The sequence below is a fragment of the Ammospiza nelsoni genome, chromosome 3 (assembly GCF_027579445.1).
Source record: "Ammospiza nelsoni isolate bAmmNel1 chromosome 3, bAmmNel1.pri, whole genome shotgun sequence".
NCBI lineage: Eukaryota > Metazoa > Chordata > Aves > Passeriformes > Passerellidae > Ammospiza > Ammospiza nelsoni.
The window spans coordinates 101,641,229-101,666,574 of record NC_080635.1 but is presented as its reverse complement, the minus strand read 5'-3'; the positions used below and the strand labels follow the sequence as shown (position 1 = coordinate 101,666,574).

At 42.7% G+C, this 25,346-nt stretch overlaps 1 protein-coding gene across 1 annotated transcript in view; it reads left to right on the top strand.

Moving 5' to 3' along the window:
* BACH2 (BTB domain and CNC homolog 2) overlaps window positions 1-25,346 on the top strand; it is a 180,930-nt gene that overhangs the window by 65,182 nt on the left and 90,402 nt on the right. Inside the window, exon 4 of the mRNA XM_059469637.1 lies at window positions 19,580-19,684. The gene's annotated coding sequence lies outside the window, so the exon portion shown is untranslated. The remainder of the gene's footprint in view (window positions 1-19,579; window positions 19,685-25,346) is intronic.

The window sequence follows — 25,346 nt, the reverse complement described above, 5'->3', positions numbered from 1 at the left end:
GAAGTTTCTGTGTTTCACCATATTTAGGGAGTCCTAATGTGAACCTGCGTAAGATTCAGGTGGTGATAACTACTAACCTATTAGTGTGCTGGGTGTGAGGGAGAGAGGCACTGCCATGCAGAAGAAGGTATGAACAGTTTACATCAGCTCTGGAGACAGAACACAGCCATTTCTGAGATGTAAGATGTGGTTTCTTTTTTAAGGCAGGTATTGAAATGGCTGCTGTTACTGTAAAATGAGAGTATCCGGAATCTTTTTATCACACAGCATCCTTATCAAGTAGAATGTAGGTGACAGGAAAACTGCTGTGCTTCTTTAGCAGCTGGCAGTGCATGGCTACCACCTGAACCCAGAGGCCAAATCAAGGCTTCAACTGACCTTGCTGTGGGCAAGATTTTAGAGTCTCATGGCCCAAACTGAATGGGTCAAACATCATGGTTGTGATGAAAAGCAGGATACAACACTGTGTTTGGGCTTCAGCTACAGGCAAAGAATTTGTCCTTGGAAAAGAGGCAAGTCATAGGAAGATGGCAAGGTAGCTGTTCCAGCAAAGTTCTTGCCAGGTAAATGGCAGATTCTGTCTGAGGTGAAATGCTGTGACCTGCTTTGGTGAAAGCTGTGAGCCAGGCAAGCTTCTGAAGAGTTCTTTAGGGAAAGGTTTGGAAAAAAACCTAACCACAGAAAGTAGGTTTCTGGAACAGTGAAATAAAGGCTGCAACAACAAAAGAAATGCAGGTGAAGGAAATGGAGGAATGAAGTAAAATCCTTTGAGTAAGCAAACTGTCTGTGACCAGGAATTGATGAAGAGCAATCTTAAGAATGAAAACAAAGCTATAATATATTCATGAAGCATGATGAGGATAACTCAGAGGGAGTAGCATTAATTATGACTTCCACAGCAGAAAAATAGCTTGTAGACTGGGAACCAATTAGTGGTCGATTGCTCTGAACTAGATTTCAAACACAGTACATGAAATGACAATTACACAGTGTTACCAACAGACAACTACTGCGATGAGATAAGAGCTGTCAGCAGATTTGGACCAAATTCCTTAGCTGACATCTGCTTACTAAAAGGGAGACTTCTTTCTTGGGGTTAGGGCCAGTGACAAAACAGAGGAATTAATGGCCAAATGTCATCGTCTGTCTCCAAAGCAATCATGTGGGGCCTGGCAGAAGTCTGCCTGCTCTTTGTGCCCTTGGTGATGCCTGGACATAGTGTAGAGGTGTCCCCACAGCAGTTGGTGGAATTGTTGTGGTCTGAGTATATTGGACAAATACAGTGTTTATCTTCAGCACATCTTAGCATGCAATAGAAGTGATTATTTTTTTGTGACAGTACAAAAAATAAATTTAAAAAAATTACAGGAGAATTAGTAAGAAGAATTAGTAAATTAGTATTACTACTTAAGTGAACATGCCATATGTTGTTAAAAATGTAACTGGTTTGCAGCTGAGCAATCCCAGGTAGTGGACTTTCCAAGGATGCAAATACCAAAACCAACATTGGACATTTGAATGCATCCAGCAAAATCAGTGTCAGAACAAGAATAGAGGACTCAAGACAAATAGGAAGATAGCATTGCTCAAGAAGCTGGTATAGCTCCTGAAAAAGCTATTCCCTTTGCTCAACAGGCCAGGTTCTACCAGCCAATAGGCCTGTCTGAGGTTAGCAAGTGAAAGCTATTTATTGACAGGAGAAAGATGGTGGTGGTGGGAGGAGCACTGTGACTTTGCCAAAGGAACTGAAAATCCCAAAGTAGAGATGCTGTCTCATAGCACAAAGGCAGATGTGAAAAGCTATCTGAAACCACAATTTGGAGTAGCTGGAGGTAGCAATCATTGCTGAAAAATGGTTGAATGAGTAGTTGCTGAGTTCGTCAAGAAATACAGGAATATAAAAAAAATTAACATAATCCAACTGATACAAAGAAATTGCATTTCAGATAAAGTATTTCAGAAAGGTGATGCAAGTGATTGCAAAAGTTGAAGAGAAGTTCTGTTCCTTTCACTGATACAAGCATCAAAAATGAAAAAATCCAAACAAAAATGAAGAACAGAGGTTCTAATTTCTTTCTCTTACAGCTGCAGCTCAGACATTTCAATCAGGAAGATAAAGCAATGGCCAGGTTTTTGGATGGCCTCTGCTATCCAGATTTTGGATAGCCTCCTCCTTCCTGGCTTGAGGCAGATCACCTGCCAGTTTGATGTGGTTGTTTGTTTGGAGCTCTTGGTGAGAATATGTTTATTACCTTTCTCAGGAGACTAATCTTTTATTTTCCTGTATGTATTTATAATGGCTGTGAAGTCACTGACAAGCTCAAACCATTGAAGCAAGTAGGGAGCTGCATGAGTGGTTCATCATGGATAATGCTGCTGTAAAACCAGTGTGCATTCTGTCACCACTTAAAGGTTGCAGTTGAGTGGACAGTGACATGGCCAAGTCACCATAAGAAAAAGTGCAGCTGGATGTAGTGTAGTGAGCTGTTACATCAGTTAGATCCAGCATCCTGAGCATGGGAGCTTAAGTGGCGGTTCAAAAATCATGTAAGAAAAGACTGTCTGGCATTGCAGGGCTAATAATTATTTAAGGAAACAAATCTCAAGAGATCTTTTGCAAATTCCTACTGAAGCATTGTATAAAAAGGCAGAGAAATAGAAGGAATGAATCAATTTACATGTCTTGGCAGAGACACACCAACCAGGGGGGAAGTCCAAAAGGAAATGTCACCAACTGGCAAGGCAACAGCTGCGTTTACCAACTTAAACAAAATTAGTCATTGAAAATACAAATGTAAAGACCAAACTAGGAGTCTTCCACTCAGATGTTATTTCCATCTTAACATGTGGATGTGAGTATTGGAAACTCACCAGAGGCAAAGACGTCTCATGCCTCCAGATGTAAATACCTGGGGAAAATACTAGGTAACAGATGGAGTGAATGTGTCACAAATGCAAAGATCTGCCACTTTCTCACCAGTGTGTCCCCCAAGTTCTCCAGGGTAAGCAATGGAAACACTGGGTCGTGTGCAGTGAGTGGAGCCAGCAATGCTGACTGAGCAGATGGGCTCCCAAGCAGCTGGAGGAACATACAAATGGTCAGACCAGATATTGCTTGGAGTGTTGTGAACACTTACTGGCACTCAGCGATACAGAAAAACTGCAGAGAGTGGCTGAGGATTGGCACAGACTTTGGAGCCACATTGGCTCCCAGAGCAACATCTGCAGGTGCAAGAAGGCTTTAGGGGAAAAAGTTACTCTTGGTACCTCGGGGGAATGGTGGGAGGGAGGGTGTGCTTATGTGGGATTTTCTCCTTTAAAGATCCAGACTATTTAAAGTTAGGTTACTGAGAGGAACCAGAGCTTCCAGTGACGGCATTGCTGGCTCAGGCTGCAGAGGGCTGCATTGCATGGACAAGCCAAGAAATCTGTCATCCCTGGTCTAGTGTGCTTTTGCTGTCTGACCTCAAGGAAATCACGCGACCCCACCAGTTCTCCAGAGCTCTCTGACCACAGTACTGTAAGATTTTAATTAGAAGCAGTGGACAGTACACCACTTTTTCTAGTTTCACAAGCTGTCCTGAGGGGCTAGTAACTGTAGTAAGTTTCTGTGGAAGTGGAAAAACCCCACGTGTTTCACACACTGCATTGAGAATAAAGAAGTTGCTTCTAGCTTTATTTATAAATAAGTATTTACATGGTGTAAGTGTAGCTACAAATTGTCTTCAGAGGTGAAGGATATCCCTAAGCTTTGTACTGTACATACAAAGTGCTTGTATATTATACTTAATACAATTTTGTGAGATTAGTTCAGCTGATGTTTTAGATTATGGCTGTTACTATAGTAAAAAAAATGTTTAGATTCCGCAATTTTAGTCCAGTTTGTAGAACATAGGGACAAAAATAACATGCCATGCTGTTTTTTAATCAATAGTACAAATAGATTCTTCAATTATTTGTTCTTTATAATTCTGGTTCCTGTATGCAAACCCTGCTTTCTTAGAAAAATTACCAGACCCTATTAATTCCTCTTGCTTTTATCACTGCATCTTAGCACCTTGTGTGGCAGGGCTGAAGCAGTTTGCACCCCTCTTGCTAGGCCAGTTGTGCTACCTCCCTTCTGCTGCTTCTCTTTTGACATCTACGCTGGGGCACAGCCATCAAATTCCTAGTGGTGGTGTCACCTGCCTATTGGATAAGAAGCTGATTTTTCAGAGAGTTAAAAATTTAAGGCAGTAAAGATTCTGACTGATTCTGTCATCTGCTCTTGCTTTTCCAGCCAAGCTCTTACTCTTTCTCATTCAGCCTGGCTTTGAAAGGTTGAGGTGAGAAGATCCAAGCCCAGTGCCTAGGGAGACTGTTCTAGCACCCAAACCAAAGCTTTCTGCTGTGTTTGGAGTGAGAATCCCAATGTCTTTCTCCCATATTTAAGCTTGTTTTTTTACTTGCATATGCCTCAAAGGCATTTATTGCCATTTACCACAACCAGATGGTATCCAGCCAGGTTTAGCCCTTTTGGTTCTTCCCCTGTAGACTTGTAGGATAGCTGTGGCTCCTGGACACTACAAATCTGGGACCAAGCATCTCTTTTGAGGGTTTGCTTTTAGCCTACTCTGTTTCATGCAGCTGCCCCCCTCTGCAGCAACAGGGTGAGCTGTGGCAGTAGGTGCAGACACACCTGCACGCTTCACATGGTGCCATCTTTCTGTGTCTGTAGCCAGGTGACAAAGTACAAAGTCACCTGTTTGCAAAGGGGAGCTAAGCCATGTATTTTGCCTTTGAGAACTGGTAGGCAACACAAGCAGCTCAGTAGACACCCACAGTGCTTTCCTGAGCTGGTGGTATGAGTTATGCTGCCATCTCTCCCCAGAGATGCTCAGAAAGCAGGGTATGACCTTGGGAGCCTGATCAAGCATCTCCTTTCCAACCACAGTGAAAGGCAGTCTATCTAAAATTATTCTGCTCCCTTTTGAAAATAGACTCCTAAGTGAGGCTGTAGACAGTAAGGGCAGCTGCTATCCATGCCAAGGAGCTCATCTGGATTGCATAGGGAGTTTCAGATGAGTAAAACCTAAATGAGCACAGGATCTGCTGTATTTGAAATTTTGACATCAGCAGACATCAGACTGGCAGCAAACCCTGTAGGTAGGTTGGGATGCAGCAGAGATCTGTTGCCAGAGCTTGGGCCTTGCTGTGGGAGCAGATCTGATTGCCCAAGGGCTTCCTTGGCCAGTGCTCTGTGGAGCCCCAGGAGCATCTGGCAAGGCTGCTTGGTGGTTTCTGCAGGGAGCTTCACTCGCAGGATCTCAGCTGGAGTCCCTGCTAAAGTAGTAGCCAGCCTCATTGGGACCACTTGCCTTCACCCAGTGTGACCCAGTGTGGATGTGGGCAGCACTGCCTGCCCAGGCTGGGCTGGATCAGGTCATTTGAGCCCCTCACATAAGTGGCTGCAGATACGTCTCCAGAACAAAGTCATAATACAAATGGATTGTGGCAGCAGGGATAGAGTTCAGGAGGAATTAGCCTTTGGGGTATTTTATCAAATTTTTGAAGCATGAATTGTTGGTAAACCAGAGCTAACATTCCTAATCTGCAGCAAGAAGCAATATAAAGCAGCTGCAGCCCTGCTGCTGGTGCCTGGTGTTGTATTTCTCCTCCCTGTTCTCTGCAGACTGGCTGTTGCTGTCACCCTCCCTCTTGGGGTGCACTGGGGACCCCAGTCCAGCTGGAGATGGCAAAGCAGCAGCTGAAGCACTGCTGTGAGTGACCTGTGCCCAGGAGATCAGACTCCTGATGCCAGGCCCCTTTGAGCTGGGGTTTGTCCATGTGCAGGTGGCCACAGTGGAGCTCTCAGCCCCTTCCCGAGGCAGCCAGGGGTTCATTCACCACCTCAGAGATGGTACCTGCAGTGGTGGGACTTGTGCCCTGGAAGGGACTGTCACTTTGCATGGACAGTAAAGGGAATCTGCAGAGCTGACTGTCACAGCTAAAAGTTGCTACCTTGCATCTGAATCAGAGGAATTAATCCTTTTGTAAGCAGCTGGAGTGATTGAGCCCTAGAAGTAGCCAGATAGTAGACAGCAAATTAGACAATATTTTACTTTGTAAGATGTCCTCTGTATCTGAGTGTAGCTATCAGCAGAGCTGGAGAGGTGGGTGTGAAAAGCATGGTAAAACTGAGATTCTTGTCTCTTTAACTCATGATGCTTGATAATAGTGTTTATTAACTGGCAGAAGCTTAAGTATCTGTGGTGGTCTTGCACATTTTGACAGAAAAAAGTGTTGTACAAATTAATGGGGATATTCTCTAAAATATATTAATTTCTGCAGGAATATCATAGTTAGCCTTCTGTTTGCACCGATCCTTTTCAGGATTGCATCAGGAATAACTAGATATTCAGTTCAAACTTCTAATTTGAAGAAAGTTTTTATAAGCCTTGAGCTATAGATTTTATCTTCTGTAAAATGATATGAAAATATTGTAAACAAAACTGTAGCTTTTCGTGGCCCCTGCTTGATTTTCATACATTGGTTCACTTACTTCTTGTATTCCTCTTGATGAGGACAGGAGAAAGAGCATCAAAGATATTTTCCTTTGTATGAAACTATACCTCTGCTGTGGCTAAGACCATAAGGACTTCTCACTTTCAACTGGTTTCTATGTCCTTTAATCTCTCACAACTCCACATGTCTTTTTGCATCATCTCAAACTGATTAGATAAAAAAATGAAAAGTTTACTTGGAAATTGCAAGTACTGAAAAGTGTCATACTCTTTGACTGCCTTGCTTGCAGGAGGCAGTGGGTGGGAAGGAATAAAAGCGTACCTTAATTATACAGTCTCTCTGTTTATTTTCACAGCTGTAGCTTTGCTGAAATGTGCAGCAGACATCCTAAATCCACCAAGCAGGGTCCCTGTGTGTTGCACCTGCCAGTCCTACAATCTTGGTACCAGTTGGGGATGTGTGTGTGGCTGAACAATGCAGGAAGACTACAAGAGGTTTATCCCATTAGAAATAAATTACAGTGTAGTGTAGCATGAAAATGATGTGTCAGTGAATACAGAACACAGGATTACCTTCTGTCTCTTCCCTTTATCACAGATAACAGCAGCAGTATGGGAAGGAGATTTATATTGCACTTATTTGAAGCTGACCAAGCAATTTAGATGAGATGAAATAGGGATTTTATTTCTGGAGAGAAGAATGTGTGCTTGCTAAAATGCCATTAATTGCTTTATTATTTAAAGCACAAATTTTATCCAGCAATTTGTTGGTCTCCTCTTTTTCTCCAGTGAAAATAATTCACCATGGAAAGATTATTCTGTCAAAAAAGATGATGAACCTGCTAACAAATTAAGTTAAAAGAAGCTGAACTTTAAATTCAGCTTCTGTTTTCACCCCCCTTCTCTCAGATCTGTGTGCATGTGTGAATTTCAATAAAAAACAATAGTGGCTTAGCTAACTATGAAAACCCTAACAAAAATTGCAGCAAATACCCCTGCAGCTCTGGAATCATGAGCATCCCCTTACATGTTGGGAAGCTGCTGTCCCGCTGTAGTAGCAGTGGCTTGGCACACCCATTGCAGGCAGAGCCCTCTGGTGCTGCTCACACATAGAGCCAAGGGGCTTAGGAGAGCTCCCAGCCTCTCCTGGAGGCAGAGGCAGTCACTGGGATGGACCAGTCCTTTCCAGTCCAGTGCTGAACTCTGCTCCTGCTCCTCTGCCCTTGTTATAGAAATGCCACGTCAGCTCCTTCCACAAGCACTGTCCCTGTTTGTCAAACTTCCCTGCTTTAGCTCTTTCTTGGTTTTTTAATCAGTCTCTTTGCAATCTCTTTTTGCTCCTGTCGGTGCAATTTTGTGTTTCTTTATTTGGCTCCTCCATTACCCTACCAACAGCAGGCTGGTGGCCAATCTCCATCACCCAAAACTATGGTTTTTCTCCTAGGGCTTCATGCCTGGAATTTGCCCTGTCAGTATTAACCCAATGCTTGCCCATGGCTGATTTATTTGCCATAAAGACAAATTGAACCCAAATGAGATGTGCCTCCATGCAAATCAGTTTTCTTGTACAAGCAGTGCTTGGAGGAATGGTCACTTCTTTGTCATGCCCAAAGCACAAGCTTTCGTATTTGTGCTTTGCCACAGGCTGAAGATCAGGAAAGATGTGGAGCTTATGAGGTGAGCAGAGACTTCTGTTGGCTCACTTGAATCATTTTAGAGACCTTGAAAGCATTGCTTGCTTCAGTTGTGGCCCTAGGGATTTCCTTACATCCAAGAGGGCAAAGGAGAAGGCATGTAGTTGTGTTTTCTGGAACCAGGTGATAATTATGTTTTACTTAAAAAATAACAGGTGTTCCATGGAAAAAGAGCTTTGAAGCCATTTCTTGTATCTTTCAGTTCTTCACAAATAGAAGTAATTCCAAGATATATATATATATATATATATATATAACATTTCATTATTACTATTTCCTTGTGGGACAGAGGATCGCTCCCTGTCTTGATCAGTGATTCAAGCTGCAGTGAGGCCCCTGAATTGCCAGCGATTCTGTATCATCTGTGTCGCCATCGATAGGGAAGAAGAATAGCTTTTACAAAAACTATTTTTATTACAGATGTGTGGACGTGAATTTATAGCTTCAATCATGCTTCCAAGAGAGCAGCTGTGAAAGTGAGATAGAAAGCTGGATGAAAGAGCTGGCTGGAAAAGTGAAACAGCAGGGGGACTGCAGGAGGGGATAACACCTGGAAACATCTGTTGGGAGAAGTAAAGCTGGAGAAGGCATGGAGCCACTATGCCTCACCAATCCCTGACCAACGACTGGCTTCTTGCCTGCTTTTTGTTTTTATTTTGTTTCACATTGCCTGGTGTATTTATCCCCACCCTTATTTGCAACAGACGATTTTTATAAGGTTCGGAAGTGAGCGAGTGCTGTTTCCAGCTCTGTGGTCTCCGTGCCTGCTGGAACATCTGTACACACACACTCTTTTCCTGTCTAAAGATAGTTTGAGCTAGTGTGCCCAAAATACAACTTCAGGCTTGGGTTTGTTGTTGTCTTAGTAAGCATAAAAATGTGTTCTAATAATATGTCACTGCAGTTATGTGTTTCAGCAGCTGCAGTCTGTTTGTGTCCAGTTTGTTGGGAATGGCCTTGCTTCCTAAGATTTGTTTTTCCATAGCTGGAGCCCTGGGTTACTTGGTTTGACCAAGACTGCACATTGCAGTCTTTCTGTGAGTATGATCATTCTTGCCCAGTAGGATAATTCCAGCAGGGTTTTCTGCTGGAATGACATGACCTCCTTTCACTGACCTCATGCTCTGCCAGCACTGCTGTTTGAACATCATCCCTTCCCACCCCCTCCACTTCCCCCTGTCCCTGCAGGCCTTGCTGCAGTTGTGCAAAAATAAAAATTCCTTCTTTCTGCAGTGCCATCACTATGTTGAATAATTCTGCTTTTACTTCTCAGGTTTTCTGGCTTGACCTCTCCACCTCCCTCCATCCAACAAGGACATAGTACCTAATCCCTTTTGTGGATATGTGTGCTTCTGTGGTGTGCATTGAAAAAGTGGAATCTACTTATTATAGACCTTTCCTTATTTTTCCTTATATTTTGTTATATTTAGTTTAATGCACTGTAACTTGTGCTGTGGGGTAACAAAGCATAATCTTAGCCTCCCATCATGAAGTGCCAGATAGGAGTCGGGGATGGGATCTTTGTGTAGCCTGGAGATCCAGGGAAAGGAAACTACCAAATGGCAAGTTGTGTACCAGCCACACTTCTGGGTTTCTGGTGCTTGGAAAGCTAGGGAACACAGAGATTTCACAGGAGGCTGCTGTGAAGGGTAAAGATGTGCAGGGAAATTACCAGGATCAGCAAGTGTTTGATGCTCAGGTATCTGTAAATTAATATCATGGTCCGTGTATTGTGTGGAGATGTTAATTTTTGCTGGTAAATGACAAACTACACTAGGCACTTTTATACATAAAGCAAAAATTGTTCATGATTGTAAAAGCTTTTGTACTGCTTGTTGCTATAACTTAGGAAATGCGAAATGGTCAAGTGAATTAATTATGTGGGTCATCTCAAATGAGTGCCTGTAAAAATGTTGTGTGGCTCATTGTCTATTCTCTTTTTAAGCCTTGTTTTATGGAAAGGGAACTTTGGAAACTTGGAAGATTCTGATTTTTATTGGTGATATTCCTCTATCCTTGGAGCAGTGAAAGCAAGCTCTCCTTGCTGCAGGAACCTGGCACATTTGGAAGGAAGGTGAAGGTGTCAGAGCTTCCTTAGCAGAGCAGGAGGGTATTCTGTCACTGCTGCTGGCTGGATGGCTCCAGGAGAAGGACTCAAGGAACCATGCAGCTGGCACCCTGCTTACGACTCTTAGTGTCTGCCAAAATTGGTTTAAAATAGCTGCTACTCAGAGAGCAATGTTACAGATTTGTATTTGAGCTATTTGGACTTCTCACAAGGGTTGGAATACAAGATGCCAAACAGTGCAGCTTGCTGGTTTTTTAATACAGAGTTTCATGTTGTGAAGTTTTTGTCACAGAGATTTCTATTTTAAGCCCTGGGATACAAGGTGTTTGCAGTAAAGTGTGCTCTTGTTGCAGGGCTGAGCATCTGCCCTTCGTTGGCATTTAGGTTACCCTCATTTATGCTGCAGTGGTGCTCAGGGGCTGGGTGAGTCAGGGCCCTGCTGTGCAGTGTGCTGGGTGACAGCAGGGTGACAGTCCCTGCCCCAGGAGCCAGTAGCCTGGGTCACTGGCTTCAGATGGCCACTGCCACAAGCTGCTTGGGAGTATCAGCTGCCAGGCCAGAGCATACTAAGGACAGAAAGCAGGGATAGTTCAGGTGAGGCAGCCAAACATGCATTTTAAATGCAATTTACAGTCAGGACATCAGTAGTGCCCTCTTTGCCCAAGTCAGCAGATACAAATGCACAGCTCATTGTCAGTAACTATCCTTCTATATTTCAAAGCCATATAAGCCCAGACCTAGAATTTGATCTCTGCCAACATCAGTTCCCACAGGAACACAGGACCACTGTGAAAACAAACTGTTTTGTTTTCAGAATCAGAGAGATGTATATTCTCCTTCACAGCAGGGAATCTGTCTGCCACATCCTTCCTTGTGCTCTGTGCGCAGCATCGCTGGGTGAAGTACAGGGGATGATGTCCATGGATTCCAGTGAGAGGCTGAGCTGTAACAGTGAAATGCTGGGAAATTTTTTCATGTTTATATTATGCCTCAGTCCAAGGCATGTGCAGGTTGGAAAAGAGTCATAGAACTGTTTAGGTTGGAAAAGACCTTTACGATCATCGAGTCCAACTTTTAACCTAACACTGCCAAATCCACCACTGAGCTGGACAAAAATGCACCACTGGGTTCTATTTATGTGTTGTATAGGAGGATGTGAGGTAGTTTCTATAGCACAAAGTCTCGACCATTGGTGTGATTCAGTTGTGCCATTGCCAGCTGGGGCGGGGCTGCAGTTCTGGAAGTAGGGCAGATGAAGCCTCAGCCCCACTCCCCTCGCCAGGCAGTGTGTGTGTTTTACACAGAGCCAGTGTGGGAACAAGCTGAAGGGAAATTTCATTTTGTTTGACAGTGCCTTTTTAGTTGAAGTACTGCCACAATTGGCATGACAGCAGTGAATCCCAAAATTGGTTGATTGCCGAGAGAGCCTGTGAAGACAGACATGAGGGATAAAAGGAATTAAATGCTTAATTAATAGGTTTATACTTCCTATTTCTTGAAGCATGACTATTTTTCCCTCTCCTGTTTGTTTACTTTAAGGTGCCATATGTTCCACTTGAAGCTGTATAGAAATTTGCTAAAGAAACCTGCACATCAGGGTTAAGAGAGTTCTTAACTAGGTGATCTGCTGCTTGAATATTTGACTTTTGAAATAATTAAATATTGTGAACTACCAACATGAAAAGATTATTTGGCCAATATTTTGTACTCTAATAATAGCACCTACGCTGTGTAGTGTAGTTAGTCTTGATTTTAAGGGACTAAAGCTTCAGCTTCTCATGGTAGAGGTTCTCTCCTGTGTTCATGTATCCCTGATAACATTTTTCATTAGAATTCTAGTTGCAAATATCAACATTTCTTTGGTGTCTCCTTCTGTTAGTTCCTTGCTTCCCACATGCTGTTCTGTGTGAAACTCTTTGTGAATTGCTTAAAGGAGTAAAATCCTTCATGGTAATGAAGATGCTAACATGCATGACAGTTCTTATCCATCCAAAAATGGCAGCAGTTGAGTTGTAGTTTTTCATATAAGCTGATTTTTCACTCAGAAAAGTTTTCACTTAGAGAAGGTAGCTATTAATTACTTATCTATCCATGTTTCAATATGCCACCATCTCGTTAAATAGCTCCCTTGTCTATTTCTTTCTGAAACTATAAAGCACTCTTTTCTGCAGAACAAGCTCAATGACATCTTGACACTTCCCTAATGTTTTCAAATCCTGGTGGGTTTGAGTGAATTGCTGGATTTATTTGAACTTCAGATTCAGGGCTTGTAAATATGCACAGATGAAAGCTAAAAAGGTTGACAGGAATGCATTTGCAGTTGCAAGCGCTAGGTTTGGCATAGTTATCTTTGGCAACATGAACCTAATCAAGTCCAGGAACTGGAGTGATCATAAATCTGTTGTGATGCTGATAGTCGTCTTGTATTACGGTAGGCAGTACTACCTCCTCTATTATTAGATTGGGCCCTGGGGAAATGCAAAGGAAAGTGTGAGTCTCACCCACGATGTTTTGGTACTAAGCAAGCCAAGCATTTGGAGAAGATCCTTATCTTTGCTTGGCAGATGGAGGGTGAGGTGAGCATATGAGACCAAGTTGCTGAAGAGGTCTCATCTTCCAAATGTTAGTGCAGAGCCTTAACATGGAATGGCCCTGCTCTCACGGATTGGTACCTGGCTGTCCTGTGTCCAAACAGCAGTGCTGCTACCCACAAGAGACCTGGGAAGAGCAGTCCACCCAAGCAATGAAGCTTTCAATGGATGGCATTGTTAAGGATGATTTCAAGAGCTGACTTCTAGCACTTCAGTGGTCCAGGTAGTTGAAAGATGTGTGAAAAACCCTGCACTATGGATTTATTTTAATGAAGGAGTTTGGGTAGTGACATTATGTGCATGTAGGTGGTCATTAAGCAAAGAGCAGAAGTAGGTGGCATGTCTTTTGCTACTACTTCTGCCTCTTCACTTTCTGAGCAGAATGCTTTTTAGTTTAAGGGCTCCTAGCATACCAGCATCTCCTGGTTAGCACTGGTTAGCTGGCTCTGTGCAGGGCATGATTGGATTGGTAGGTGTTTAGTTCATAAGTTTCACCTACTCATCTTGTTTTCTATAAATAACTTTATGTTTTAATCCTGTAAGTGTATTGTGCCATGCATCTGTCTATTTGGGGAGCTAATCCTGTAGTGGTAGGCATCTATTTCAAGAGCAGCCTAGACAAAGCACAGCCTATTTGAGTGCTGGCCTACCTTATTGTGTGTAGTGGGTTAAATCGCTGGTATTAGTGTAGTGTGGGAGTTCAAAAAGGAAAGACGTTATTTGCAGTGTCAACTCATTAAAATACTCTGTACAGATTTTTCCAAAAGAATAAGCAGCCCAAGCACACTGGGCCCTATGCCAGGGTATGTAATAGCCTTGCACAGCACCAGTTGAAGCTCCAAGTTGGATAAAAGGCAGCTTTTTCTGGGTTTGTTAAGTATTCCTTAAAAAAAAATAAAAAAAGGTTTGTGTACAGAAGTAGCAAATGAATTCAGTCCTATCAGAAAGTAGGTCAGTGACTGACCTCCCGATAGCATGAGGCAGCAGTTTCAAGCAGAAGTGACAGCTCAGCAGCGTGGACCCTCCATGTCTCCAGGAAACTTGTTTTGACAAATGTAAACACATTATATCCTGTATTCCTCTTGCCTTTTTTTTTTTTTTTTTTTTTTTTTTTTTTCTGCTGCATAAGAAACCACAAGCTGTCACTCTACATCCCCTTTCTTCACCCTTTCTGGTCCCCAAAGGGAAATGCCTTGTATCATAGCTAATAATTTTTGCAGGGCTGTGTAATGAGTAAGACGTTCCAGCAAGGGTTGGTGTTTTTTTATGACACACAAAGTTGAGCACTGTAAACCAGACTTGACTAAAATCCAAACCAAAGTCTTTCCAATGGTGAGGGAAGTCAGTGGGAAGACAGAAACTGGATTAATTTAGGATCCTTCTGTCCTAGCTTTGCTTTTCTTTGTACTGAATGAAATTTTTGCCTATACCCACGTGCCTTTTTAGTCTTTACGTTGCCAGTGTTGGTGTCCACATTGCTACAGAGAGAACCTTGAACATGTCTTAACTTCAGCACAGCAACTCCTGAAACTGGGATGCTTTTGTAATTTTGGGTGAAGCAGCGAAGTGTATATAAATGGGGTTGTGGCTCCTTGAATACCTCATAAAGAATAATTGCCTCAGAAGACACGGAATATGCTCATCTTTTCGTTGAGTTGTCACTATCAGCAGGTATTGAAGGTGGACTGTACACTACTAGTTAACTCCTTTGACTTGTACCTTTCCTGCAGGGATTTCTGCTGTGGAAATGTTTGTGGATCAGAAGGTCACACATGGTTTTCAGCTGTCTCCTTCTCCTGACTTTTAACTAGGTTGCACCGACAAGATGCTGCTGTGTGGAATATATAGAGGAGGATTTCAGACTGTATTAGCCATCATGGCTCAATTTAAGCCTTTTTACTAAAGATCTCATAAAACTTGACATTATTTTCTTCATTACCTAGTTACCTTTCTGGCCTGAGGTGGCTCAAAAATATTGAGAGAATCTTATGGATTTTTATACAGATGCTGTACAGAGAATGAGTTTTGCCATGTGATGGATAAAATAGCCCTTTAGCTGTACACTACCATTTAACTGAATTTTTAAGTTCATTTCCTTAGAAGAAGTACACTACAATAAAAGTTGGATGACACTGTCTCACCTAGAAGTAGAGATTTGATTGGGGAGGATGGGAATATATTTGTTAAAAACAATATGCTTCTGCCTTTAGTAAAGGTTTGATCTGAATAGATCCAAATCAAGCAAGAAGTCAGATGCATTTATATAACAGAACTGGCTGTGAGAAGCTGGGGAAGAAGAAAGTCCTGTTTCAGTGAATTACATGTTTCTGTGCTATAGGTAATGTTGGCATTGATTGTTACATACCATGCAATGGATGTCATGCTGAGAAAGTAGTGAAGAATACACTAGTGTATGCAGTTTAAAAAACAGACAAAGGAGAGGAGTGCCCATGTACACGTGTGTGAGTACACTTGTGGGGGGCAGGCAGTTCCCAATCTGCCTCCTGAGGGATCTGTGCATGACACAGATGCTGGCTTCCAAGTCATTACACTCTCCACAGGGCCACCAAGTTTCCTCTGCTTGAAAGGGCTGGAAGTGCAAGGTGTGCTCCAGGTGAAGGCAAAGATCTGATGGTTTTTCCCGCTGTTTCATGCTTACAGAGATACTGCTTCCCTTTGCTCCCTCCTGCACTGGGGATAGAGAGTCAGGAAGGAAACAGCATCTTTTTCTACAAAGATCACCAAGTCCAACCTTCAGCCTAGGACTGCCAAGTCCAGCCCAAAACCATGTCCCTAAGTGCCATATCTACATGTCTTTAAAGACCTCCAGTATTCCAATACTGAAATCCTTTTAGTTCAAGGCAATTTGATCTTCTCTTAAGGTTTAAGACCTGGAAGCACCAAGTGGAGAGCTGGGAGGTTTCCTCCCACCCCCAAATGCTCACAGGAGCTCCTGCCAGGCTGGCCAGTTAAGCTGCTTCCCTGTTGCTCATGGGTGGCAGAGCTCTGTGTGACAGAGGTGACATGGTGACCTTTGCAGTGAAGACAGGTGTAGAACAGAGACAGGGAGATTGCCCATGGTGTAGGCAGTCACTGCTGCCACTTGCCTTTGGGCTAGTGTCCTGTCTCACTTGTTGGAAAAGCAGTTCCCATGGAATAAGAAAGCTGAAATCCTCCTTCTCTTTTTAATTTCTAGCCAGGGGAGATTGTTTCACAGTCTACATCCCATACAAGCAGTGACTACCAGTGCATATTTGGTATATTTATTCAGTATATTAATTTACCCCTTCAGCTGTGTGCATGCATCATCAAAGAGCAGGACACCTTCATATGTTCCCTTTTGCTTTGGAAACCTTGGTAATGGCTTGCTGGGATGAATGTCCCCTTTATGGCTTTCTCCTGATGCCCTGCATGTAGCAGTTCTGAGGGAGTGTGGCTGCAGGATCAGCCAAGACTGCAATCCCCCCTGTGATGACACTGGAGGGCAGAGCAGCGAGGTGTGATGCAGAGAGGCCTCAGGAGATCCTGGGTCTGCATTTCCCCAAAGCTGAACCTTCCTGCACTGGCCTGTGTTGGGTACAGCAAGCTCAAACTCGCGTAAGGGACTTGGCGGGAACGGCTCTTCTGCTTGGGGTGGTTTCTTCACACTCTTCAATCGCATCCCCGAAACAAACCAACAAAACCAAACAAAAAATGCTTCAGAAAAACCCAAGTCCCGCCTTTTCCTTCATAGTACCCAAGTCCCACCTTTTCCTTCATAGTATTCTTAATTAGATTAGTGGCTTTGGTGTCCTGGGCTTTTTCCATCCCAAAGTAAGAACTCAGGGAATTTAAGTTGTTTGTTCCCTTCTATACAGCAAAGTAAAAAGGTACAGGAGAAATCATACTTTGGCAGTTGAGATAACTTACAGTAAAACTTAAGATTTTATTAGTTTTCTTCCAAGGTGGAGGAGAATTGTTTTTACTTCCTAGGTAACTCATCAGCTGAAGTTTTTGACTTAATAGTTGAATTGCCTTTATTTCAGCCCTGTTGACTCTTGGACAGAATCCAGTGAAATAATGCATTTAATATGATGCATTGAAAATATTTATAAATTTTTGTTACTTAGGGGAGGAAGGTGGGAGTTTCCACTTAAGTGCTTTTATGAATGTAGATCAATCTACACTGATTAGGCATGGATGATTTCATTTCAGTCAACAGCACAAGGCAACGTCCATCCTGACTATAACAGTGGAAATGTCCTTTGCTTTGCTTAAATCTGTCTAAGAGTATGTCATCTATCATGGTGAAGAAATTCTATGCAGGGTGTGTGAAATGAAGAGTCTGTATGAAATTTCATCCCTCCCTAATGTTTTGCAGGAGCTCTTCTTGGTTGAAGTAACATGTTATGAATTTTGTAGAGAAATTAGGTGAGTCATTCTTGCACTGATGCAGGCATAGGGCAGCTTCTACAAAGGTAAAATGTTGCCCCCCCCTCAGGACTTCTGAACACTCAAAGCACTATTTTGTACAAGTGTTAAGGGGGGGAAAAATAGAAAATTAATTCCTTGTATTGCCCAGCTAACATTCTGAATGAATTTACTCTGCATTCTTGTGTGGTCCGTGCTCTGAGATTTGGTGATCTCAGGGAGAGCTGCTGGAGGACTGGATGTCCTGTGCACAACATGAAGCAGTGGCTTTTAAGGGCTCCTCATTAAGCCCATTTGGCAGGTGCTGTGAGTGCTCATTTTGCTTGGCTTTGTTTCTTTTCCTGAATTTAAGCTAGTTTGTGGTTCAAGTTTGCATCGCCACTGAAGCTCTGCTCACCTCAGCTGACTACAACTTTGTGTCCATTACTGATTCCAGAGTGTAAACTAGATAGGTTATTTGTCCTGTCCTGAGGAAGAAGAGAAGGAGTTAAAATTTAAGAGCTGCCTGTGGTGGACATGAGTGCTGACTAACACCTTTCTTGAGTACATGGAAATCAATTTGGACCTTGTCTGATGAATGCCACTGCTGGAGTTCTTTCTTTTCCTTATAGAGGTACAAATGAGAATCGCGAAATAAATGCGTTCACTTAAGATAACATTGTGTGACAGCTGAGAACAATTAAAACTCTTACTTGTAGCTGTATTTTTTTCCTTCCTTTCTACAGCAGGAGGGTGGTGTCTGCAGCTCTGAGGAGTTGATACAGGCTATTTGTCACTGCTGTGATCTTATCTAGAACAAGTATCCTGCAAGGTTATTTATTTTACAGCCTTTTCTTCTAGTTTTGCACAACACACAGATCTTGGTAGATGGGAAAGGGGTTTTTTTTTCTTACTAGAGTCTTTTTGGCAATAAACACATGCCTAACTGTAAGAGAAAAAACTTTCACAACCAAGCTTGTTTTGTGAAGCCCAAACATTTGTGAAGCTTACAAACCCTCAAACTTTGCATAATGTGCCCATCCCTGGTCTCAAACATGAAGTGGCAGAAGAGGGAAGTGTTACTTTTTTTAACCAACAACTTATGACTGTGTCAACACATGACAATTTGTCAAAGCTTGCTGTAGCGGTACTGTAAATTAATTTTTAGCATCACTTGTGAGTGGTAAACACTTTGTGCAGTGTGAACAGCTCCTAGTACAGTGTGAGTTGTCAGCAGCTTGTGAGCTACCCTAAAAAAAAAAAAAAAGCACAGAGGGAAGGATACAAGCTCCTCGTTTACTAGTACAAAATGGATCTGAGTCTGCAAAAATTCAACATGTAGTGGTATGTCAACTCAACCTTGAAAACTTGTCTTTTTCCATTAATAGTAATCACCTACAAGGCTGGGAAATGACAACTTTCCATTCTGTGCCCAAGCAGTGCCTGATAGCAAGCAGCCTTATCAGGCTCATGGCTTGGTGAAGTAGAGCCCTCTCTTTGCTCTTGGGTTTTGCCTTTGCTTGTTTGCTTTAAAAGCAGAACATGCAAGTGTGCTCTTTTGCTGAGAAGTCTCAAATCAATCATGTAAAATGCCTGGAAAAAAATTAATATGGCAGCCCAAAGAGAAATGGTGGGGGCCAAGTGCTCTCTCCTGCTCACCTGTCCCCTTGCTGTTTCTCCTTGCCTATCTCAGCTGCTGTGGTGGAGCTGCCAGTGATGGTTCATACAATAGGAGTTGACATGATGGAAGAAAATTATTTGGTGTGAAAAGACAGGGAATATGTATTGTAGAAAACAACTTTCAGATACAAATGTATTTTAACCTGTCACTTTAGCAGAACAAGCAGTAATAACCTCCCAACCTAACAATGACTGTTAAGCTGAATGTTAATTCGCTCAGTCGTTGAATTGCTAACATGTCTACAATTTACAAGTGAACACCCACTCAAGAGAGAGAAAATAGAAGTTGGTGCCTGGAATTCCTGGCCTTACTGAAATCACCTACATTTTTTGGTACTAATTCATCTTGCATTTCCTGCGAGTGTTTTAAGTAGAACTAGATGAGAAAAACAGCTGGGCGCGTTTGTTTGCCGCTTTGATGCGCTCAGTGCGGGGTTTTTTCTCAGGCACAGTTGCTCTTGGCTTATACAGCATAGGGTGCTTTGGCTGCACCCTGGGGCTTGCTCCTGTGAGCAGGCAGCACATGTGAAGCTTGGCCCAAGAACTGTTGAGACCTGCTAAAGCTAGTTTTAACCTGGTCATGGTTTTAAAGAGAAAGATGACTTTGTTTGTGTATTTGCTCATAAAGAATTTTGGTTGTATTTCCTTTTCTAGATACAACTGTAAGTGCTGCCTGTATGAAAGAGCTGAGCCACACCATCCAGTAAATTGTCTAGAGCAGCAGTTGGCTTGCTTGGAAATCACTTCCAGGACTACGTTGTAAGTGTTTTTACAAAAGCATCATCAAATGGTTTCTTCAGTTTTGGGGTGATTTTGAGATGTTCTGGTTGTTTCTTATAATTTCACAATTTTATTCTAATATCTAGTGAGACACTAACAATGCATGTGGGAGCTGGAGCACCCCCATATGTGTGCATAGCATAAAGCCAAAGGCCTTTCAAGGCTTTTTGCTCTCTTGCTCTAGACCTCCCCAGCAAAGTACCTGAACACTTCTGAGAGCAGACAGCTACACAGAAGCCTAGAAAGGAAGTTGGCCAAATACATCCTGATCTATTTTGTTATTAACTCTATGACATACATGTTTTTTGAGTGTTCATTCCAGCCTGTACTTCAGCCTTTTAGCTGTGCTGGTATAGCCCTGCTAGAGTGAATTTTTGTGGATGTTTTCATAAACTGTGATCTGCCTAACTCAGTCTGAAATGATCCATGAATAGATGCCCTGTCTGATCCAAAAAGTGCAGTGCTTTGTCCATTTGGCCATGCAAGGGGCATTGCTAGGGAACCTCAGCAGGCTGTGAATAGAGGTGAATTTGGTCAGCTACATCTTCTTTGATCATGGAATCATAGAATATCCTGAGTTGAAAGGGATCCACAACAATTTTTTAGATCATCCTAGGTGATGAGTGAGTCCCAATGAAAATGGCCCTACTTCAGATCACAAGCCAATTGCATTGTATATGGCATTGAGAACATGTTTGCATTGAGAATGATAACATCATCCTAGAAAACTTTGATAGGTACACCAAAAACCTTATTGTGCTATCTGTACTGTTTATTTTGAAAGCATAATCCATTCAGGGATGTTTGTAACCCAGAATTTTGTAATTTTTATTTCTTTTTATATTGTCTTCATTTTTCTGGTGCTGCAGGTTATGCGAAGTATGATATGAGAAGTATTTCTGACATAAGTGCATTTCCCTTGAAATGGCCTCTGATAACGCAGTTGCTTGAGAGAGCAGTAGTGGGAGAATTGGTGACTTAGAGTTCAAATGACTTAGTTAAGCATATTTATTATACAGGCTGCTCACATTCCTCAGCACCTTGCAGAATATTCCCCGCAGGTGAAATCTGCTGTACATATACTAGGTATAAATTTTTTGGGTTTTTTTAATGTTAATCCTGTCACCAAGTCCTTCAAACACAGCAGTTGAGCAGTTGAGTCAGTTTTTTTGCTGTAGGTTTCTTTTTTGTGAATCTTTACTCTGTACAGTAACTGACACACCTGGATCACTCTCTAGGTGAGGTTGTGCTGGACAGGAATCTTTGGCTTGGCTCTGCCTGCAATTATCTACCAGATACAGTAACTGCTGTTTTGTTCTTGTTCCATGATTGCTGGACCCATGAGGCACTCAGCCCAATTCTGCATGGGTGAAGTTGAATGAGATGAAAAAAGGACTGGTTACTGTCAGTGATGGGACATTTTAGCTATGGCAAATGTGTAGACAACAAGTGGGGGAATTGTTTGGGGGAAATTAGGGCTCTGAAAAGTCCAAAGTCAAACAGTTTCCCAATTAGAAATTTCAAACAAGGCCTAATGTTTGTTTTTAGCAGCCAGTTAATGGTTTGTCTGCTTCTGGAACTTATATCCTGACCTAAGCCACCATTGCTTTCATGGAACTAAAAGATCATTAAGAATCATACAAGCAGAGTTTAGGTTGAAAAGTACCTTCAAGATCCTCAAGTCCAACTGCTAACCCAGCACTGGCAAGTCTACCACTAAGCCATATCCCTAAGTGCCACATCTACATGGCTTTTAAATACTTCCAGAAGTGGGGACCCAGCCACTTCCCTGGGCTGCCTGTTCAATGCTTGGCAATTCCTTTATGTGAAGAAATTTTTCCTAATATCCAATGCAAATCTCTCCTGGAGCAACTTGAGGCTATCTTATCACTTGGGAGAAGAGACCAAGCCCCACCTGGCTACAGCCTCCTTTCAGGCAATTGTAGAAAGCCGTAAGGTCCTCCCTGAGCCTTCTTTTCTCCAGGCTGAACAAACCCAGCTCCCTTAGCTCATCAGGCTTGTGCTCCAGAGCTCTCACCTGTTTCATTGCTCATGAAGATGAGCACTTCTCATTCTTTCTCACAGGCTCTGCTGCACTTGTTCACAGAAAGCCCCACTGTCACTTGGGCTGATGCCACCATGGAGGTGCCCATAAACCCCTGAAGCTGTTTCAAGGGGAACAGCTTCTCTGTCACTGCTAGTAATGGATTTTAGTCCAGTTTATGTCGTGATGTTTGCATTGCTCTGGCACCAGGAGCTAGAGCTGTGCATTCATTTCATTTACCCCAGGGTAGTTGCTACTGATTTGGTTCAAACCTGGTGTTGCAGCCTGCATGCTGAGGCAATCTCAGTTACACCAGTTCCTTGAAGGATTGGCTATTCCAGTGTGGTTTTCTGCCTCATGTCCTTCCAGTTTAACTGTATTAGTCTGTTTAATGGTGCCAGAAGGCCACATATTTGCTCTCTGTGAAGCCTCAAACAGTAGATGCATGCTTTTAAATAGTTAAATAAATGTTAATTATGATTCACAAATAGTTTTTCCCCAACTATTAAGTAATATCAAACACTGAATTTTTCAGTCAGTAATTGTTTTTCCAGCTGCTGAGTGGGACGAAGTATTCAATATTTTTACAGAGTTATTTTTGCAGCTGCTTGGCTGCTTTAAGCATAAAAGTCCTATGTTATTTTGTAGGGCCTGACAGCCTTGGATGCACAGTGGGCACAAAAAGCCTGTGGTGGGAGCGGAATGATTACAGTCTTCAGATGCACCTTGGTTAGCTGTGGATAGTTTGGGCTGCATCCAGATGAGCTGAAAATAGCATATTGGGCACTTTCAAAAGTTTGTGGTTTTGCAACATTTTCTCACAAAAATGTGAAGTCTTTTTCTTTCTCACTGTGTGAGGTATTACACATGTGGAAATTAGTTATTTTTTCCTTTTCAAGATCTTGAGACATTCTGTGAGGGGATTCAGCCAGTGTGAATTATTTCATGAAAAAGTGGTTTGACTCGTTGCACCTCCTTGCAAATAGTATAATACCAAAGGATTTTGTCTTAGAAGTGCACATTATGTGCTTTACACAGAAAGATCTTTAAAAATGTTAAAATATCAATTAATCCACAAGGCACGGTGATAGTGAAAGAGTCATTGTTTTCACCCACCGTGACAGCTACCCTGGCAGTGAGCACATGGCTCACATTTTCCCAGTGATTCATTAGTCAAGCCAGTAAAACATCCTAGGCAGTCTGATGCTGTGGCTTACTGGTAGCTGTTCTTCAGATGATTGCTCATGTCGACATGATGCATAGCAGTGTCAGAACATTCACTTTGGAACTTACCTTTTGTGCATCTCTTTTCTCTGGTTTTCCCACCAGATCTGCTCTGCTGCCTCACAGCACTGCTGTTCAAATAAGCAGTTGCTGTAACTCTGTGAAGCTACAAAGAAGAATCACCTTCTAAATATCACTGGTGGGTTTTGATGAAGCCACAGTCATGAGCACAGGGTGCACAAAGGACACAACACTGAGCGCTAGGGAGAGGATGCTTAGCACTGAGCACTAGGGAGAGTGATGTTGGTAGGGGAGGAGACCAAACTGTGAAGGATAAATTCTGTTTGATGTTCCATTGTGTTGGTTTTTTAAGCCAGAACAGAAAAGAAGCAGGATCAAAAGCCTTCACAAAGCAGAAGTGAGTGTAATGAAACGTAGTGACTAGACAAAATAAATAAAAAAATAAGTTCATTGTAAAACCCACCAAACTTAAATTTCAAGGCCCCAGAAGAAGAGGTGATCTGTCAGCCACCCAGCTTGGACTGGGCACCCAACTGGAACTCATGGTCTGGGTTCAGTTCCCTGCCTCAGTCACAGGTTTCCTGTGTGTTCTCAGGCAACCTCCTTCATCTGCCCCATGACTGACTTCCTCATTTTGCAGTGGAGATCATCTTCTTCATGTTCATTGTGAGGACAAAGCCTACTGATGTTGCTGAAAGATGTGGATGTTGCGATGGGAAGAGCCACCCTGGAGACCAGAGCAAAAGGGATGGTGCTTCCTCACAGGGGATAGATGGTCACCATGCTGCTCACATTTCTGTGTTAAAGACTAAAGGAAATTATTTCCAGATCTCAAAAGGGCTGATTTTCTTCTTTCCTAGTCGTTCAGGCCTACTTTTTTTGTGGAGTTTGGCTGCCCCAGTGCAGCAGCAGGCATTTGGAATATTCCCTGTCTCTCACCTTTCTCCTCTCAGTCTGTCAGCTTATGTCTTTGAATCACTCCTGTCTGCTCAATGCGCGCACCCAGCACAACCCAATGGGATCAGAAACACAGCTTCTGTCATCTCCCAGCTTACATGGAGATCTCCTAACATGGAAATATGGTTGTTTGTAAGAAAGAAACCGAAGAGTGCTTGGGGCTGGTTGGAGGGGTACCAAAAGTGAGCCTAGCAGCTGAGGAAGGTGGTGTGAGCCAGGGGAATGTCACACTCACGGACTCCTGCCAAGGTGTGCACTGGCACAGTGTGGCTGCTAAGAATGCCCACACGGCCCATCACCACCACTGGCCCTCAGCCCCTCAGCTCCTCCACTCAGACCCTGCTAAGCAAAAATATTAATTTAAGGGGTTTTTATATCCTCTCACTCAGTGCTGATGCTAATTCTGAGTAAGGAATCAGAAATGACAAGTCACACTCCTTTCGATGTGCCCTTTTATCTCCTTTGGGTTGATTGTTGAACTTTTAAGTTCTCAGTACATGAAAACCAATGTCTTGTGCCATCCAAGGCTGGTCAGCTCAGAGTCCCTTGCCATGAGAAAACATGGATGATTTAAGATGTAGTGCTGTGGACACTAGACATCCTCGCTGTGCCTGCAGTGCTTGTTCCTTTTCCTAACTAGTGAAACTGGAAATTCAGTTTGCTTGCAGCTCTAAAGGACTAGTGCCTGAAAATGCAGCAACTGCTTAGTTGTCCATTGCTGTTTCAAACCCTCACCCAAGCTACAAATAATGAGTTATTGAGCTAATTTAGTTTTATACAGAAGTGATCTTCATCTTGCAAATCAGGAAGGCTATTTAACGCAGTGTAATTGACTTCAGCTGTAAGATTCAATGCACTTATCTAGGATTACAGTTCAATAAAATCTAATTGTGCTGAGAGCAACAGGAATTACAGAAACACCTGGGGATTGTTTTGTGCCTTTCCTGTGAACAAGGTGTGCTGAATGTCTTCTGGTCCTTATGGGTTGGGTTATACTGCTGCATGACCTGCCCATTGGTGGGAACAGCTTAAGGTGACATCAGTTGGCATGGGGAGGTGAAGCCAAGCAGGTGAAATGATGGGTGGACTTCTTCAGTGAGCTCTTATTTCTGTGTGCCTGGCCAGAGTCAGGCTGGGGGAGCAGGAAGTAAGCAATGTCTGGTTTCATTATGATGGTGATGATAATAGGATCCATTAGGTATGTGAGATAAAAAGCCCTATAACATTGCAGGCAAAGTTATCCACAGAGGACAAGGCCTGAAATCAGCTCAGTGCCTAAACATCCTTTTGTCTTGGCTCACCCAGTGTAGAAATAAATAAGGGAGAATGAGTATTTATTCAGTATTTCCTCTCACTATTTACCAAGTAGGAACCTGTGTAAAGCCAATTTCTACC